The following is a 19,719-nucleotide window of genomic DNA, read 5'->3' as shown; positions in this document are numbered from 1 at the left end:
GTATGACTATAGTATGATGTATGTACAAAGGTATTCACTAAAGTTTTTTATTTTTAGTTTTTATTATGAAATATTTTTATCATTTAAATTCCATTAATTAACATATAGTGTATTACTAGATTCAGAGGTAGAGTTCAGTGACTCATCAGTCTTATATAATACCCAGTGCTCATTACACTACATATCCTCGTTAATGTCCATCACCCAGTTATCCCAGTCCCTACCCCTCTCCTCTCCAACAACCCTCAGTTTATTTCCTGTGGTTAAGAGTCTTTCATGGTTTGTATCCCTCTCTGATTTCATCTTGTTTTATTTTTCCCTCTCTTTTCCCATGATCCTCTGTTTTGTTTCTTCAATTCCACCTATCAGAGAGATCATATGATAATTCTTTCTCTGATTAACTTATTTCACTTAGCATAATACCTGCTAGTTCCATCCACATCATTGCAAATGGCAAGATTTCAGGTTTTTTGATGGCTGAGCAATATTCTATTGTATATATGTATACCACATCCTCTTTACCCATTCATCTGTCAAGGAACATCTGGGCTTTTTCCATAGTTTGGCTATTGTGGACATTGCTACTATAAACATTGGGGAGCATGTGCTCCTTCGGATCACTGCATTTGTATCTGTGGGGTAAATACCCAGTAGTGTGATTGCTGGTTCATAGGGTAGCTCTATTTTCAGCTCTTTGAGGAAACTCTGTACTGTTTTCCAGAGTGGCTGCACAAGCTTGCATTCCCACCAACAGTGTAGGAGGATTCCCCTTTCTCTGCCTCCTTGGCAACATGCCCTCTCCTAACTTGTTAATTTTAGCCATTCTTACTGATTTGGAGTGGTATCTCATTATGGTTTGATTTGTGTTTCCATGATGTCAAGTGATGTTGAGCATTTTTTCATGCATCTGTTAGCCATTTGGATGTCTTCTTTGGAGAAATGTCTATACATGTCTTCTGCCCATTTCTTGATTGTAGTGTTCTTTGGGTGTTGAGTTTGATAAGTTCTTTATATCATGAATACTAGTGCTTTATCTATTAAGACATTTGCAAATATCTTCTCCCATTCTGTCAGTTGTGTTTTAGTTTTGTCAAATTTTTCCTTTGCTGTGCAACACCTTTTTATCTTGATGACGTCCTAATAGTTCACTTTTGCCTTTGTTTTCCTTGCCTTTGGAGATGTGTCTAGCAAGAAGTTGCTGTGGCTGAAGTCACAGCTGTCTGTCTTCTCCTCTAGTATTTTAATGGATTCCTGTCTCACATTTAGGTCTTTCATCTACTTTGAGTCTCTTTTTCTGTATGGTGTAGGAAAATGATCCAGTTTCCTTCTTCTGCATGTGACTGTCCAATTTTCCCAACATCATTTGTTGAAGAGACTTCTTTTTTCCATTGGATATTCTTTCCAGCTTTGTCAAATAATAGTTGAACATAGAGTTGAGGGGCCATTTCTGGGCTTTCTATTCTGTTCCATTGATCTCTATGTCTGTTTTTGTGCCCTTACAATACGGTGTTGATGATTACAGCTTTGTAATATATCTTGAAATCCAGAATTGTGATGCCACCAACTTTAGTTTTCTTTTTCCACCTACTTTTGGCTATTTTGGGTCTTTTCTGGTTTCATACAGATTTTAGGATTCTTTATCCCAGCTCTGTGAAGACAGTCGATGGTATTTTGATAGGGATTGCATTGAATGTATAGATTGCTCTAGGTAGCACAGACATTTTAACAATATTTATTCTTCCAATCCATGAACATGGAATATTTTTCCATTTCTTTGTGTCTTCCTCAATTTCTTTCATGATCGTTCTATAGTTTTCTGAGTATAGGTCCTCTGCCTCTTTGATTAGGTTTATTCCTAGATATCTTATGGTTTTGGTGCAGTTGTAAATGGGATCAGCTTCTTAATGTCTCTTTCTTTTGTCTTATTATTAATGAATTCTTTTGTCTTATTATTATTGTCTTATTATCTTTCTTTTGTCTTATTATTAATGTATAGAAATGCAACTGATTTTTGTGCATTGATTTTATATCCTGCCACTTTGCTGTATTCTTATATGAATTTTGTCAAATTTGGGGTGGAGTCCTTTGGGTTGTCCACATAGACTAACATGTCATCTGAGAAAAGTGAGAGTTTGACTTCTTTGCCAATTTGGAAGCCTTTTATTTCTTTTTGTTGTCTGATTACTGACAGTAGGACTTCCAGTACCAAGATGAACAAAAGTGGTCAGAGTAGGCATCTCTGTTGTGTTCCTGACCTTAAGAGGGGAAAGTTCTCAGTTTTTCCCCATTGAGAATGATATTCACTGTGGGCTTTTCATAGATAGCTTTTGTGATATTGAGGTATGTCCCCTCTATCCTTACACTGTGGAGAGTTTTAATCAAACTTTGTCAAATGCGTTTTCTGCATCTATTGAGAGGATTGTATGATACTTGTCCTTTCTTTTATTTATGTAGTGTATCACATTAATTGATTTGAGGATGTTAAGCCACTTTCAACCAGGAATAAATCTCACTTGGTCATGGTGAATAATTATTTTAATGTACTGTCGGATCCTACAGGCTAGTATCTTGGTGAGAATTTTGGCATCCGTGTTCATTGGGGAAATAGGTCTGTAATTTGATGGGGTCTTCATCTGGTTTGGGCATCAATGCTGGCCTCATAAAAGGAGTTTGAAGTTTTCCTTCCATTTCTATTTTCTTGAAACAGCTTCAGAAGAACAGGTATTCTTCTTTAAATGTTTGGTAGAATTCCCCTAGGAAGCCATCTGGCCCTGGACTCTTGTTTGTTGGGAGATTTTTGATTACTGCTTCAATTTCATCATTGGTTATGGGTCTGTTCAGGTCTTCTGTTTCTTCCTGTTTCAGTTTTGGTACTTTATATGTCTCCCGGAGTCATCTGTTTCTTCCAGATTGTCTAAGTTGTTGGCATATAGTTGCTCATAATATATTTTTTTAAGTGTTTGTATTTCTTTCATGTTGGTTGTGATCTTTTCTCTTTCATTCATGATTTTATTTACTTGGGTCCTTTCACTTTTCTTTTTGATAGTCTGGCCAGAGGTTTATCATTCTTACTAATTCTTTCAAAGAAACAGCTCCTAGTTTCATTGATCTGTTCTACTATTCTACTGTTCTTTAGTTTCTATTTCATTGATTTCTGTTCTAACCTTTATTCTCTTACCCTGCTGAGTGTAGGCTTTATTTGTTGTTCTTTTTCCAACTCCTTTAGGTGTGAGGTTGTATATTTTGAGAACTTTCTTGTTTCTTGAGAAAAGCTTGTATTGCTATATACTTCCCTCTTTTTTGCTATATCCCAAAGGTTTTGAACAATTGTGTTTTCATTTTCATTTGTTTCCATGAATTTTTTAAATTCTTTAATTTCCTGGTTGACTCATTCATTCTTCAGTAGGATGCTCTTTAACCTCCATGTAGTTGAATTCTTTCCAAATTTTTCTTGTGAATGAAAAAAGCACTGTGGCTTGAAAATATGCAGGGAATGATCCCAATCTTTTGGTACCAATTGAGACCTGATTTGTGACCCAGTTATGTGATCTATTCTGGAGAATGTTCCATGTGCACTTAAGAAGAATGTGTATTCTGTTGCTATAGGATGGAATGCTCTGAATATATCTGTGAAGTCCAGCTCGTCCAGTGTGTCATTCAAAAAGCTCTTGTTTCCTTGTGAGTCTTCTGCTTAGATGATCTGTCCATTGCAATGAATGGGGTGTTGCAATACCCTGATTGTATTATTATCAATGTGTTTCTTTAATTTTGTTTTAATTAGTTTATATAATTGGCTGCTCCCACCTGAGGGGCATAAATATTTACAATTGTTAGATATTCTTGTTGGATAGACCCTTTAAGTATGATATAGTGTCCCTCTTCATCTCTTATTACATTTTTTTGGTTTAAAAACTAATTTGTCTGATATAAAGATTGCTACCCAGCTTTCTTTTGATGTCCATTAGCATCATAAATGATTTCCCACCCCCTCATTTTCTATCTGGAAGTGTCTTTGGGTCTATAATGAGTCTCTTGTAGACAACATATCAATGGGTCTTGCTTTTTTATCCAATCTGATACTCTGTGTCTCTTGATTGGGGCATTTAACCCATTTACATTCAGAATAATTATTAAAGGATATGAATTTAGTCTTATTGTGTGCGTATATATATATATGTATGTATATATGTATATATACATATGCACACACACACATATATATACATACAAAAAATCAAATACAATAAAAGGTTAGACTGTGAAAATAAAATTTAGAAGACAAAAATAGAAACAAAGAAACAAAGAAACAAAGTTAGTTCACAGATAGGTGAACAGAATAGAGCAATACACTATATCCAGGGTATATTTTGATCTGTTTGTTACAAGACTACATCCAAAATTTTAAAGAAAGGAAAACTTATATATACATAAAATTAAATATATTGAAAGGATACAATGTAACTGCAAAGATGAAAATTTTAAAAAAATACTTAAAGAGAGAATCAGGTGAAATGAACAGAGAGATATACTAGATTCTGTATGTATTTTGGTCTGTTTTTTATAAGAAACTGCATCCCTAAATTGTAAGGAAAGAAATACTTACATATATACAAAAAATTAAATATAATGAAGGAATCAAACGTAACTGTAAAAATGAAAATGAAAAAAGACTTAAAAATGAGTTGAGAAAATAACAAATTGGTTTTAAAGGAAAAAGAGAAAAATTATTGAATGACTAAATAATCATGAGGAAAAACCCCCATGAATTCTATATACGATCTTCCCCTAGGGCTGGAGTTTTGCAGTTCTGTGTGATCATTTAACTTGGTCCTAGCCCGATGTTCTTGCTGATCTTCTGGGGGAGGGACCTGTTGTACTAATTCTCAGGTGTCTTTGCCCCTAGTGGAATTGCACTGCCCTTGCCAGGGGGCCAGGTTAAGTAAGCAACTCCAGATTGCCCTCTGTGGCTTTTGTTCCCTGTAGGTGTCACATGGTGCTTTATAGGATAAGCATGAAAATGGCAGCCTCCCATGTCCAGCTCTATAGCTGAAAGCTTGGGGCCCCACTCCTCAGTGCTCCTTCAGGAAAAAGCAGTCAATCACTCCTGTCTCCCTATTTTCCATCCACACTCAGTGTTCACCCAGCCCATAACCCAGCATCTCTACCTTGGCACAGGACTCTGCTTAGAGTCTCTAAACCCTGAAGACTCCTGCAACATGCACCTGTACCACTCCTCTTGAGGGAGGTAGGGGAGTCTTCCCACCGTCCTGCTGCTTGCTTGGCCCCTGCTCAGAGAGCCATTGCTTGACCATGCCAGGGTTCATGGTTTATGTCAACACCAAGATGAGAGCCTGCTCCTGGGCTTGCTGATTACCGCAGCTTCCTCTCTGATGCCTGAGAACTCTGCTGCACTCAAACACCCCCATTCTTTCTGTGACCCCAGGGATCCCAAGGCCACACTGTCCCACCTAGGTTTCCACCCAGTTCACCACCTGAGTGCCTTTCAGGCAGGGACATCCCTCATGGGAGCGGACTTCTAAAAGTTCCAATTTTGTGCTGTGTTGCTATACCACTTTCTGGTAGCCAGTTTACCCAACCCCCATGGTTTATCTTTGGTCTATCTCCTGGGATTCACTTCTCCACACCTCCTACCTTGTAGAAAGTGACCACTACAAATAGAAAGTAGTCACTTTCTATTTGTAAAATTGTAGCAATTATTTTCTTAGGTCTCTGGTTGAGTTCGCAGGTGTTCTGAATGAATAGATAGCAATCTAGCTGAATTACTGGGAATAGACAAAACTAAGGTCTCTGCCATCTTGGACTCTTCTCTATAATAATGAGGTGTTGTTGTTTTCTTTTAAACCACTGTAAGCCTAAATTTTTAATCAACAAAGGACTAGTCAAATAAATGTTGGCACATCCCTAGAGTCCTATGCAGCCAGGCAAAACAGTGTGGCAGCTCTGTTTGTATTTTAATGGGACAATTGCTAGGAGATACTGTTATGTAAAAAATGAAGATACTAAATAATCATATATACATAGATGTGTATGAGTGCACATTGATTATTTCCTGGTAGAGAGAATAAGAGATTGGAAGAATTTAGTAGAAAGATATACCTTTGGAGAGTAGGACTGGGGATTTGGGGCAGGAGGCAGATTTACTTTTGTTTTAAAAAGTAACTTATTTATAAATAACATGTTATAAATAACAAGTAACAAGTTATAAATAACTTGTTAATAAATAACTTGTTTATTTTTTAAAAGAAAAAATAACTTCTTTTTTTAATTGTGTGCTTATAATGCCTTTTTCATTTTTAAGGTAAATACAACATTAAGTGCAGAATTTCAGAGAGAGAAAGTCTGATAAGCTCTCTCAACATTTGTTCAGAGATCAAATGTTTCAAAGGCATATGTTTATCAGTCTTATCTACATAATCTGAAAAGTACATACTATTATTGCCATTTGAAGGAAAAGGAACTTAGATGGAGAATGAACTAAATTGTTCGAGTGCAAATAGCTAGTGAATAGTAGAGTCAGGATTTGAATTCAGGACAGTTTGATTTCTAAGCCTTTACTTTTTACTCTAAATCATTTTCCTTTCAAAATCCAAAATAGAATAGTTAAACTATTTTAATAATTTTACAAAAATGAAGTAAATTTGATCAATGAAGGATCTCAATTTTAATTTTTCTTTCTAATTCTAAAATCTGCTTGCTTCAAGCAAAGACTTAATAGGGATACAAATTCAGCCACAGAAAAAAAATTTCTCTTTAAGTACTAGTAAAATTATACAAAATCTCTAATGAAAATATGTCATAAATTGACCAGAATTCAATTGGTATATTAATGGAATGATAGCAGATATAGATAGATATAGATACAGATATAGATATAGATATAAACATAGATATAGATATATATTTTCCCAAAAGAAATAGGAAACTTACTTACCAGATAAAGGAATCATTTCCCTAAAAACCCAATGATTATGCTTCACTAAGAAACTGTTTATAAAGTCAAGTAATAAAACCAAAGAGATACAGAAAAGACCTAACTGGCGATGCGCTGCAGACGCTCAGATTAGCTCATGAGAGCCAATTACTAAGTTGATTGCTTAAGGCAGACATTAATTAACAAGTAGTTATATAAACCTACAAGTAATTAAATTATATTACAAACAAAGGTAAAATACACTTAAAACTCATCACTTCCTAATTAATTTAATATTACCTATATTCTTGAGGTTATTTACATCTAATAAATCTGTGTGATAGAAATATATATAATGGTGCACTGCTGTGACTCTCTTCCCGGCTCCCTCTTTGTTGACATCCCACTGATGGTCTGAAATCAGCCTTGGAGGGAGTATTACACTGTAGAATTACCAAATGCTAAAAATGAGGCTTTTAGCTTTCATAAAGCCCAATTTTTAAAAAATTACGAGCCCACAATAATGAACTCAATCATTTTTAGCATAAATATATAAAATTTGCAATTTATAACCTTTTAGGAAGAAAAATAACTTTTGCAGAAAAGATGATCATGAAAACATTTGATGAAAATTGGCTAGTCATTTACCCTAGAAACCATATTTCCAACTATCATTTATGAAATGTACACATCTAGGTCCTATATATATATATATATATATATATACACCCCCACACACATATGAAGATAGTAAAAGGTAAATATTTCCTTTTTTCAGTAGGAATTTCAGTTCTAGATTCACAGTCTCTTCTTTAGAAGTTGCATATGGGATCTACAGAATGGTTGGGTTTATTTTGTGTTATCCATATTTACAGATTTTTAAAAAGTTAATGGTTTCCTAGTCATAATAAAGACATTTTTCTGTATTTTCTGGAACATCATGATAGACAAAGATGCCAAAGATTAAGATAATTTGAAACCCATGAAACTATAATAATAGAAATCAATTTAAATGGAATTGAAATGAATGAATCTGCAAAGACGTTGCTGTAAAAGATGCTGTATGCATGACTATCCCATTGACAAGGGATATGGGGAAGTTTCTAATGGTCTATTAGGTAAAGATTTGGGATCTTTAAATATCTTTAAAAGACAAAAAAAAAATGCCTAAAACTTGCTTAAAAAATCAGCACATCATAAGTACATAAGATAAATGGTCTTATGGATACCCATCAGGTTTCAACATTATTTGTAGTTAGAATAAAAACAAAGTATGGTCAGTAGAAAGGCTTGGTTTCTCCCCCATAGAACTAGCTTGCAACTACCTGTCACTAAGTCATTTGGTTTGAGAGGCAATTGTTACATATACAACTTACATATATTTCAAACCATTCTGACCTTTCACACACACACACACACGAAGAAAATCCTAGTAAAGATTTTTGATTGCTCTCCAAGGACAATAATATGTACTGAGAAGCATAATTAGAAGGCACTGGATTAAGCTGATAGTGTCTAACTCCCTTATCACACACTTTTTAGACGTTGTTCCACTGACTAGGGCTCAATGATCTCCTTATTAAACAAAATTTTAACTTCTTTATTTATAAGATAACCTAAAGGGAGCAGAGCTGAAGCTTCCTAATTGAAAAAAAGGATTTATTCACTGTTACAGGCATACCAGCATAAACACAATTAATTTTGTCCTATGTATGCAAAACCTGCCTCCACCATCTTGGCAGTCTAGGTAGCCAACCATATTATATGACTACAAGGAACCCAAAAAACTTGTTTTAAAAAACTGACATACTTTCGCCTGTTGTTCTTAAAACCCCCATTGCTTAAATGTCAGCATTAGATGAATCACTGTCTCCGGGGGAAATTTTGAGGACCAACGAAAGCAAAGCCTTAAATACATATTTAAAGAAAGAAAAAATAAAGGAAGCCTGGAAAAAAATGAGTTAAGAATTCACCTTAAGAATTTGGAGAACATGAATAAAAGGGTAAACACAAAGAAAACAGAGAGCAAAGTTACAAATAGAATAGCAAAAATTAATGGGAAGAAAGGATTGGAGAGACACTGTCACCAAAGCATAAAAAGGCAAATGGTAAACTGGAAAAATATTTGGAACTCATGTCACAGTGGGCTAATTGGCAGTAAGCAAAGTGCAAATTAAAACAAAAAGCTGAGTTACCATTTCACATCTTTCGTAGTGACAAAATTAAAAAGCATGATAATAAGTTTTGGTGAGGATGTGGGATAATATGAACTTCATATACCACAATTTAAGTTGTACAGACACAATGGAAAGCATGTGTTGATCTCATAAAGTCAAAGATGTCCTTCCCAGAATTTCAACAATCTCCAACTCTATTCAGGTTCCAGAGCATATTTCTTGCAAGTAGTAATCACTCTCTGATTGATTAGAAGAACAACAAATTTGAAATAACTGAAATGTCTATCAATTTGAGGATCAACAAAAATAATGTTTTATATTTTTACAGTGAATCCTACATAGCTGTTAAAATGAATTCACTATAGCTAGCAATATAAATATGTATCAGTGTAAATCTCAAAAACATAACCTTAAGCAAAGAAAGATAAATATGGAATGACATTTACAGTAGGATGTTATTTCCATAAAGTATAAAAGTATACAGATAATGTGTTATATACTTAACATGATTAAATAGTAAAAGTATAAAATAATGAATAGAAAGGATATAAGTCTTCGGGGTAGTGAATACTTGTGGGAGGCAAGGAAGGAAATGAGTTTGTAAGAGTCCACAGGATCTTCTACTAAAAAGGTAACATATTTTTTAAGTTAGTGTAGCCAATTGGTAGATTTAACTACCTGATGGGAGTACAAGGGACTTGTTTTATTTTTTCTAGATATTTTGTGAGCTTTAAGTAGATAATTTTAAAAATCAACAAAATAATAAAATGCACTCTGTAGAGTCTCTTCTAAAGTTATTGTAATTAGGAATCTCTTGCTACTTTGAAAAAAAATGAGAGAATTTTATCTGATTTTGTAATGAATTTATACATATTGTTAAATTCCTATTTTTATTTTTTTAAGATTTACTTATTTATTTTAGAGAGAGAAAGAGAGAGCAGGGGGAGGGGCAGAGAGAGAGAATCTCAACCAGACTCTCCACTGAGCTGGGACCTCCACTTGGGGCTCAGTCTCGTGACCCATGAGATCACAACCTGAGCCAAAAACCAAGAGTGGGAAGCCTAACTGACTGAACCACCCAGACACCCCCATTAAATTCCTATTTTTAAAACAAAATGTTGATATTATAGCAGATCCCACTTTTGTCCTTAAAATTTTTTTTAAAGAACAAGAGCACACTTGAAAATGCACATTCATATACATGCAGCCTCACATCTAAATAGAAAACAAAAACATATACAAAAGCACATAGGCATGCTCAGATGTTCATTCATACACTTAGTCATTCACATACATGTACATACTTCTAATTTCCCATATTGGTGTCTTGTTACTGTACAAGCTTTTAATAAAATTAAATATCACTTTTATTTTTATACTTATCTGAGTTTCCTCTTATTTAGTTGAAACTCACATTGTAAAACAGAATACCATGAAGTCTGTGTCTGGCATTGCTGGAGTATGTAGTCTGTTAAAACAGCATTGGCTTCTTTCACAAATCTATATATGTTTATGTCGTTTATATCAAATCTGTAATCTCTTGAATCTGAAAGTTTTGGAGCTCATCTGAGTGGCCACTTCTTATGATAAGTGCTTTCTCTTCTAAACAATTTATTTCCTTTTAGCCATTTCTATAATCTACACTTACTACTCATTTTTAGCATTGACATACAGTTCCTTTTTAGAGTGGAAGTAAACTACCCCCAATGATTTATGACTTAGAAAGTTGCATATACCGCACTAGGAATCAGTTTTAATAACAATCTTCATGACACTGTTCCATTTATATTTCATATAAAATATGGCAATAGTTCAAGGTCTGTATGTAAACACAATTTGAAACTTAGCAGAAAATTAAAGTATTGGAAAATGAGCTTTACTCCTTTTTTAAAATGGCTATCTAATAAGATCTATTTGTTGAACTTATATTGTTTCTGGTGATTAAGTTAAGTTTTAGTGTTGCCTGAAGTGTTTCTCTTGTGGCAAATGATTGAGAAAATAATTATAATGGTCTATGTCTTTGACAGAGTCTATAAACACTGGGATGGCAGCACATGATTAAATTTATGTTTAGATTGTAGAAATCGTTGCTGCTTAAGAAGAGAACAAGCATATTGATCTTAAAGAGTGAAATAAGGCAAGATGAAAGGAATAATTAAATCTGGCAGTATTGGTGTTCCCATCCATAGCACTACAATTATACAAATTACATCTTTCCTCACCTTGCCCCTCCTTTCTCTTGTCTTTAAGTTTAAATTCAAGAAACCCTGCATAGATGTCATGAAGAGGGTTTTGTTTTCTTTTGCCTTGCTAAAGCCTGTTTTCAATAAAGAAAGGCTCTAGACCAGTTCTGAATAAGGTTATTTTGTAATTCCCATTTGGGAAAGGAAGGTGTATAGTCCTTAAACCTATTTCAGTCTTTGAGCATAGATCTTCTATGGCCCTAAAACCCTATGAGTAATCTAGGTGTTTGGGAGGGTGATAATGAACTCATTTGGACCAGAGGGAGTAATTTAATGCCAAGGCAGTCATTGAACTACTATAAGGTAGAGAGGAAACAAATGGAGCTCTGATCCTTCAAGATGGAAACACTAAATCCTTAGGGTCCAAGCCAAATCTTGTTTGAGATGAAAAACTCAGGATCCCTTTTCAGCAACCCTCATCTATAGAATTTCACCTAAATTACCTGGGAGTGACTTAGAATGAATGTAGAAGGAGTTCTGAGGGCTCAATACTTTCTTTCCTAGAATTGTTTTAATTGGAAAAATAACTAAATTTAGAGAGAATCACTGTTCCTCCTAGAGCAGTGTATTTGAGTCCTTCTGTTTGAATACCATGATCTCAGCTGCAAGACTACATGGTGTGCTCCTCAGGCTCTTGCTCTGATCACTGCTTACCCTCTTATATTTGCTGAAGTGTCGCCTTCTCATGTTCCTTCCACCTTCCACCACCATGGCAATTCAGCTTAATGTCTGTCTACTCTCGCGTGTAGGTCAATACACTAGCTGTGATACATTGGTTATGCTGAGTTATTATTAACAGTAGCCACTAAGGCTTTATATTTGCTCCAATTTCATAGCTTAATGCCATTTTCCCTTTCCTCATTCTTCTCTTGCATCTGGTGATAACTCCATTAATCTCCTCCATAAATGAGTGTTTCTCAAAATGAAATATAATCCCTCAACATGTCCCATGAAAACTAATCTATAGAAAAGCAAGTTTGAGAAGTACTGCATAGTCTAGCCCTGTACTATGAAATGTGGTAGGCACTCACTATACAGGTCTTTTGAGGTCTTGAAATGTGGCTAGTCTAAATTGTGATGTGCTACAAGCTGAAAATACACACTGGATTTCAAACACATATTATGGGGGGAAACAATGAAAAATAGCTCACTAATAATTTTATATTGATTGTAAAAATGATATCATTTGGATATATTGGATTAAAAATATATGATTACAGTTATTTTTACCTCTTTCATTTTAATGTGACTTCTGGAAAGTTAAAAAATACACATGTGGCTCAAATTATATTTCTATTGGATAACACTGCTCTACCCCCTCTTAGAAATCTACAGTTTAAAAGTGTGGTTCCTGGACCCGTGTTGTGGTTGGGGCAGCTGGCATGGATCTGAGGCTCGGGCTAGCACAGGTCCCTGATGCACAAGCCACTCAGCACGGTGTTGGAGACCCCTTCCTGGAAGCCAAACCAGATGTTGCTACCGCCCACCACAGCCCCCTATGCTGGTTCTGCCTGGTTTGTCCCAGGGGTTGTGTCCTCTGTACTTAGGCTGCTGCTTTCCTGAAGACCATATGAACAAATCCCTCTCAGGCTGCTCCTCCAGGACCACCCTCTCTAACACGCACTCCAGCAGCTGCACTTAGCTGTGCCAGGCAGGAGACTGTACCCCATTCTCCCCAGCAGATCCTCCACCCCCGGGAAGTACGCGTCCACCTGGGGGCTGTCCCCAGCCCTGGCCATAGGCTCAGCCCACTGGATCTCTCCACTTGGATCTCCAGGGCAGTGCACTGCTTGGGCTGACTGTGTTTTTCCATCTACCACATGGAGATTTCTTTATCGAACCCATCAAAAAGCATCCACTGAGGCAGCATACCACCCACACATCATTTATAGGAAGCAGAGACAGAGACCTCCAGAGCAGGAGGAACCAACCTGTGGATTAAACGAAGAGGAGGATATTTGGACACAGATACACACAGGGAAGACCATGTGAAGACACAGGGGGAGGACGACCATCTACAAGCCAAGAAGAAAGTCCTCAGAGAGAAAACAGGCTGCTAACACCCTGATCTTGGACTTCTAGCCTTCAGGACTGTGAGGAAATAAATTTCTGCTGCTTAAGCTACTCAGCCCTTGGTACTTTATTCTGGTGGCCCTAGCAGATTAATACAACAATGACTTGTTAACTTACCTGCACAGTGATCCTCTAGTTCTTTCAAGGTGTGAGAAGGTGGTTATGCTGCATGAGGAACAGAAGACTGTACTCATGACAATAAGATTTAGTTAGGACTGACTTTAAGGTGTGTGACTGGTGCAGCCACATAGGGCCATACTCAGAAGAGTGGTGCTCCATGGTAGCCATCTTGAAATTCTTAATGATTTTATCTTTATCTTTTGTGCTTTGCAAGAGAAGTCTAATCAGATAATGGAGCTTGGGCTGTGGGCCTGGAGCCTCAGCCCCTACATGTTCTTGCGTCTTGCCACCTCTCTGCCTTCCCAAGATGGGTTCTTGGCCACCTTTACTTTCTATTATGACTCCATTACCACTGTGAGCCTTTCTGGGCAGTTACCAGGGCACACCAATATGGGGAGGTCTGCTCCTGTGGCTGTTTTCCACCCACCCTGGGGAGCCTGCACGCACAGGAGGAGGTTTAGGAGTGAGTGTCCTACAGTGTCTCGGGATGAGGCATGGCAGCAGTCCTCTCCATCCTAAGCTGGCATTTAGTAGGTGACCTGGAAGGGATCATTTATCTACTTCCCATTCAGGTACTGAACTTCTGGTGTGACTACCTGGGTGGCTTGTGGTCACAGGCCATAAAGGAAAGATTAACTTCTCTGCCCCTGCACAGGCCCTATATTCTCCTTTTGCACTACACTCTGCAAATCATGGCCCTAGGTTTAGAGTTGCTTTGTTGGCAAAACAATTAAAATGAATCTGACACATATTAATGATATGCCAGAGGTTGCTGCAGATGATATGATCCTTTATGTGGAAGATCCAAAAGACTCTACCCTAAAATGGCTAGAACTCATACAAGAATTCAGTAAAGTGTCAGGATATAAAATCAATGCATAGAAGTCAATTGCATTTCTATACACCAACAAGACAGAGGAAAGAGATTAAGGAGTTGATCCCATTTACACTTGCAACCAAAATCACAAGATACCTAGAAGTAAATTTAACCAATGAGACAAAGAATCTGTACTCACAAAACCATAGAGTACTCATGAAAGAAATTAAAGAAGACACAACAAAATGGAAAAATGTCCCATGCTTATGGATTGAAAGAACAAATATTGTGAAAATGCCTATGCTACCTAGAGAAACCTACACATTCAATTCAATCCTTACCAAATACCATCAACTTTTTTCAAAAAAGTGAAACAAATAATCCTAAAATTTGTACAGACCCAGAAAAGACCTCAAATAGGCAGAGAAATGTTGAAAAAGAAAACCAAAGCTGGTGGCATTACAATTTCAGACTTCAAGCTCTATTACAGAGCTGTAATCATCAAGACAGTATGGTACTGGCACAAAAATGAACACATTGACCAATGGAACAGAATAGAGAGCCCAGAAATGGGTCATCAACTCTATGGCCAACTACTCTTTGACAAAACAAGAAAGAATGTCTAATGGAAAAAAGACAGTCTCTTCAACAAATAGTGTTGGGAAAATTGGACAGTCACATGTAGAAAAATGAAACCAGACCATTTCTTTACACCATACACAAAAATACTCAAAATGTATGAAGACCTCAATGTGAGACAGAAATCCATCAAAATCCTTGAGGAGAACACAGGCAGCAACGTCTTCAACCTCAGGGACAGCAGCTTCTTCCTAGAAACATTGCCAAAGGCAAGGGAAACAAGGGCAAAAATTTATTGGGACTTCATTAAGATCAAAAGGTTTTGTACAACAAAGGAAACAGTCAACAAAACCAAAGACAACTGACAGAATGGAGGAAGATATTCGCAAATGACATACCAGATAAAGAGCTAGTATCCAAAATCTATAAAGAACTTACCAAACTCCCAGTCTCTCTCTCTCTCTCTCTCTCTCTCTCTATATATATATATATATATATATATAGCGGTGAGTGCTGTGTATTGTGTAAGACTGATGAATCACAGAACTGTATCCCTGAAACCAATAATACATTATATGTTAATTTAAAAAAAAAACTTAAAAAGAAGGAAAAAGTAATAAAAATTAAAAAAAAAAAGAAATCTACAGTTTATAAGTATGTGGTAAAATTTCCGTGAGGTCTTATAGTAGAGAATCCTGTTTAACTTTGTTAAAACCCTTCAACAGGTGCATGAAGAAATGTTCAACATCATTAATTATCAAAATAAAATAAAAAGCACATTGAGATAACATCTCACACCTGTTGGAATGGCTATTATCAAGAAGACAAGAGAGATATATGTTGGCAAGGTGGTAGAGAAAAGGAAACCCTTGTACACACTGGTAGGAATGTCAATTGGTATAGCCATTGTAGAAAACATTATGTAGTTTCCTCAAAAAATTAAAAAACAAAACTACCACTGGCTCCAGCAATCCTACTTCTGGGTATGTAGCCAAAAGAAATGAAATCATTATCTCAAAGAGATATGCACAGCCCCCATGTTCATCGGAGCATTATTCACAATAGCCAAGACATGGAAACAACCTAAGTATCCATTGACAAGTGAGTAAATAAAAATGTTATATATAATGGAATATTATTCAGTCATAAAGAAGGAGATCTTGCCATTTGTGACAACATGGATGGACCTTGAGTGCTAAGTGAAATAAGTCAAAGAAAGAGAAATATTGTTGAGAAATGAAGTTGAAATCTAAACAAGGTGAACTCATAGAAACAGTATATTGGTGGTTGCCAGGAGCTGAGGAGTGGGAGAAATGGGAAGGTGTTGGTCAAAGGGTACAAAATTCCAGTTATAAGATGAATATGTTCTGGTGATTTAGTTTATAGCATGATAACGAGAGGTAACAATACTGTATTGTATATTTGAAAATTGCAAAGAGAGTAGACTCTAAATGCTCTCAACACACACACACACACACACACACACACACACACGTAGTGATGTGAAGCGCTGGGTATGTTAACTAACCTTATTGTGGTAATCATTTCACAATATAAACATGTATCAAATTATCACATTATCCACCTAAAGTTTACACAGTATTATATGTCTATTATATCTCAACAAAGCAGAATAAAACCCTATATTTCTTGAAAGTCTCTGACTATGGAGACTGTTTTCATATAAGAACTATTTATGAGTTCCAAAAACTAGTAGTTTTCAAAGCCCACTTTGGAAAATGTAGCATGAGGTATAAGGCATGAGAAACTTTGATCCTTTTTCTTTTTTTGATGTAGAGTATTCTGCCTGATTCTTAGTAAGAAATATAAAGTATAGATTAAATAGGACAAATGTCTATTTCATCCAGTTATCACAAATATCCCTGGCATCCCTGACATTAATATAAATTAATAACTTGCATTTCCAGTGATTATTTTTGTCAATAAAGCTAAGTGGAATTCAAATTCTTTAATTTTCAAATGTTCTCTCTGCCATGAACGTTAATCTTCATTTGGATTTGGCCATGTTAAGTATATACATAAATGTAATGATTTGATAGCATCAGAGAATAGATTTGCTATTATCTCCATAATCATGAACAAGAACTTAAAACTTGGTCGGTAGCCCTCCTGAATCATGGGAAAGAAGTCAGAGTCAAGATCAGAGTACAGAGGACTACAGAGAGAACCAAAACAAGCCCACCAACCTATTATGCTTATCTAAAGTCTCTGATTTTGAGAGGGTATCATACAAATATTTCAAGTAATAATAATGAAAAATAGGTAATCTTGGAGCATTTTTTCATAACCCTACACTTCACTGAGCACTGAATTTCTGTCACCTCACTTAATCCTCCTTGCAATAACTTCATTAGTTAGAGACGTCTTTTAATTTTACATGCAAAGAAATTGAAGTTTAGAAAGTTTAAGAAACTTGCTCAGTGTTTCATAGCCAATAATTTCTGGAGCTCTAAACCCAGAGCCTACATTATTAACGACTATGACATATGGTAAGGTGCTATGCGCATGGATAAACCTCCTTCCATGGCATAGCCCCAAGAACTGAACTCTTTTTTTCTGAAGGAAAGAGTTCTTGTGATTTCTTTTTCTTCTTTGTGAAGTTTGTGCAATATTGCCACAAATCTCTCTCCATGCAGTGAGTAAGAGAGAATAAAAATATTTATTTGTAACCCTTGCACATTTTTCTGTAGCTTCTCCTACTAATATTAAACAATAAATATCTTCACAGTTTGCCTTTTCCCCAGATAGACCAGAGTTCTTGAAAATTGAGAGATACAAGGCTGATTTCATAACTTGTAGTACTGTGAATATGCCTTGCACTCTCTCACCTTACTGCTTTGGTAAATGCTGATCCCTTGGCTGAGAATGCCACTGCAGGTTTTTCGTTTGTTTGGTTTTTGTTTTTGTGGTTTTTTGTTTGTTTATTTGTTTTGTTTTTGTCCCTTTATTCAGGCTCATTGCTCAAATCCCAGCCCAGATATCACTGTCTTCAGGGATCCTCACTTGACTCATCGCCCATCCCAGGCTGGCTTAAATGAGTCACCATCACCACCATGGACATCCTTAACCCAATATATTTTGCTCTATTTCAAAGCCTATCATACTTTTCTGAAATGTAATATTTAGGTAAATGTGGTCATTTGTCACTTGTATCTAAGCTCTTTTTCAATAGTTAGGAAGTTCCTCACTTTATAAGACTTGGTGGAAATTAGAGCTCATTTCTATCATGTAGTAGATCAGCTGTGCTCATAATGTCTTTGAAAGATTTGGGTATGCCTAGAGCAAGTTTCCCTGAAAATAAAATTTCAGGAAAAGTCCTTGGGATTTGAGGATGAAGCCACACCTATTTGGGAAAGGTAGTAGACTCTTTTTTAGAGTTAGCAGCTATTACTCTTCTAACTACACACCTGATCGTGGATTAGTAAACTGGGATTTATAAAATACACTAGCCATAAAATCAGGCCGACCTTTAATCACTTTGTCATTGGGTAGCAGTGGTACCTAGAAGTTCTGGCTTAATAAAGTCCTGAAAACACAATTGTTTTACACAAGCATGAAGTTTTCATTTCAGTTTAGCTAATCTTGCCACATAGTCAAACCTCCTTCAACCCCCACCTATGGATCAATAGACTATTGACTGAGAAGGAAAACATTCTATCCAGATTTGTACATGGTGTCACAGGTTAGGTTCTCCAGAAATAGATGGGGATGGAGTTTGAAATGGAGAACATTTATTTAGAATCAACACCTGAGAAAGGAATAGAAGAAAAGCAGTATTGATCAGAGGAAGGGGATGGGTGTTGTTGGTGGACAAAAAAAACTTTTTCACCCCATGGAGAACTCTAGAGCATGTTCATCAGCATTGTCCTGAAGGTCCCAAATGGCCAGGCCCTTAGACTTCCACCCCAATCAGTCATTGGGTATGTGATACCTTGGCAAAGTTATGCTCTTGGCAAGGTGGCTTTTGCAACTAAAGCAGACCCTATAGGAGCTGGCATCTGGAGCCTGTCTAATGACAGGCTAATTCCTTCCTTAAAGCACACACACACACACACACACACACAAAATCCTCCAGGTGTGGCAGAACTTTAAGTTGTATATCTGATTGTTTACTTTTCCTTGAAGGAAATATGATCTGAGTGAAGGCTGTTTATTCTGAGTTAACAAAATTGGAATATTGGTGTCAAGGAGTTTTGATGATGCATGGATAGGCCTCTTGGAATAGGCTCAAAACAGGAGAACCTTGTTTTTAGGGTGAACATTTATCAAAACTACTCCTTAATAAGGAAGGTTTTCAGTAATGAAGTGGACAGGATGACTCTCTTTGTTAATAAATGTTGGGAGGCTTCTTTCCCTAGTCACTCCAACCCCTGCTCAATAGAATCAAAACAAAGTAGCCTTGGTGTCAAGGATGAAATTTTGTAGGAACTCAACATTATGGACCACACCTCCCCAAGGCTGACCTATTTACTTTTATTGATGAGTGATCAGTCAATAAGCAGCAGGAACTGATACTGAATGACACTGCCTCCCAATGTGGGGTAATATCTCAGGGGAACCAGCCATCCAGTTGAACTTCAATAACACTGGATCCTTACCATCATGGAAGAAATGCCAATTGGATATTTTTATATATGGTGATGGTTTTGCATTTTTTGCTCACCATACTTATATCAGCATTACCATCTGGGGAATCACAGAATGCCTTATTAAACATTGCAGTGCACAACGAACATGTTTCTAACTAAAAAATACTCA

At 36.3% G+C, this 19,719-nt stretch overlaps 1 pseudogene; it reads right to left on the bottom strand.

Moving 5' to 3' along the window:
• The window catches only part of LOC131837182 (nuclear ubiquitous casein and cyclin-dependent kinase substrate 1-like), a 131,183-nt pseudogene that overhangs the window by 90,826 nt on the left and 20,638 nt on the right, over positions 1-19,719 (bottom strand).

Source organism: Mustela lutreola, chromosome 7 (genome assembly GCF_030435805.1).
Source record: "Mustela lutreola isolate mMusLut2 chromosome 7, mMusLut2.pri, whole genome shotgun sequence".
In the NCBI taxonomy this organism is placed as follows: Eukaryota; Metazoa; Chordata; class Mammalia; order Carnivora; family Mustelidae; genus Mustela; species Mustela lutreola.
Note: the sequence above shows the minus strand (reverse complement) of the source record. Positions and strands in the feature narration are given on the sequence as shown.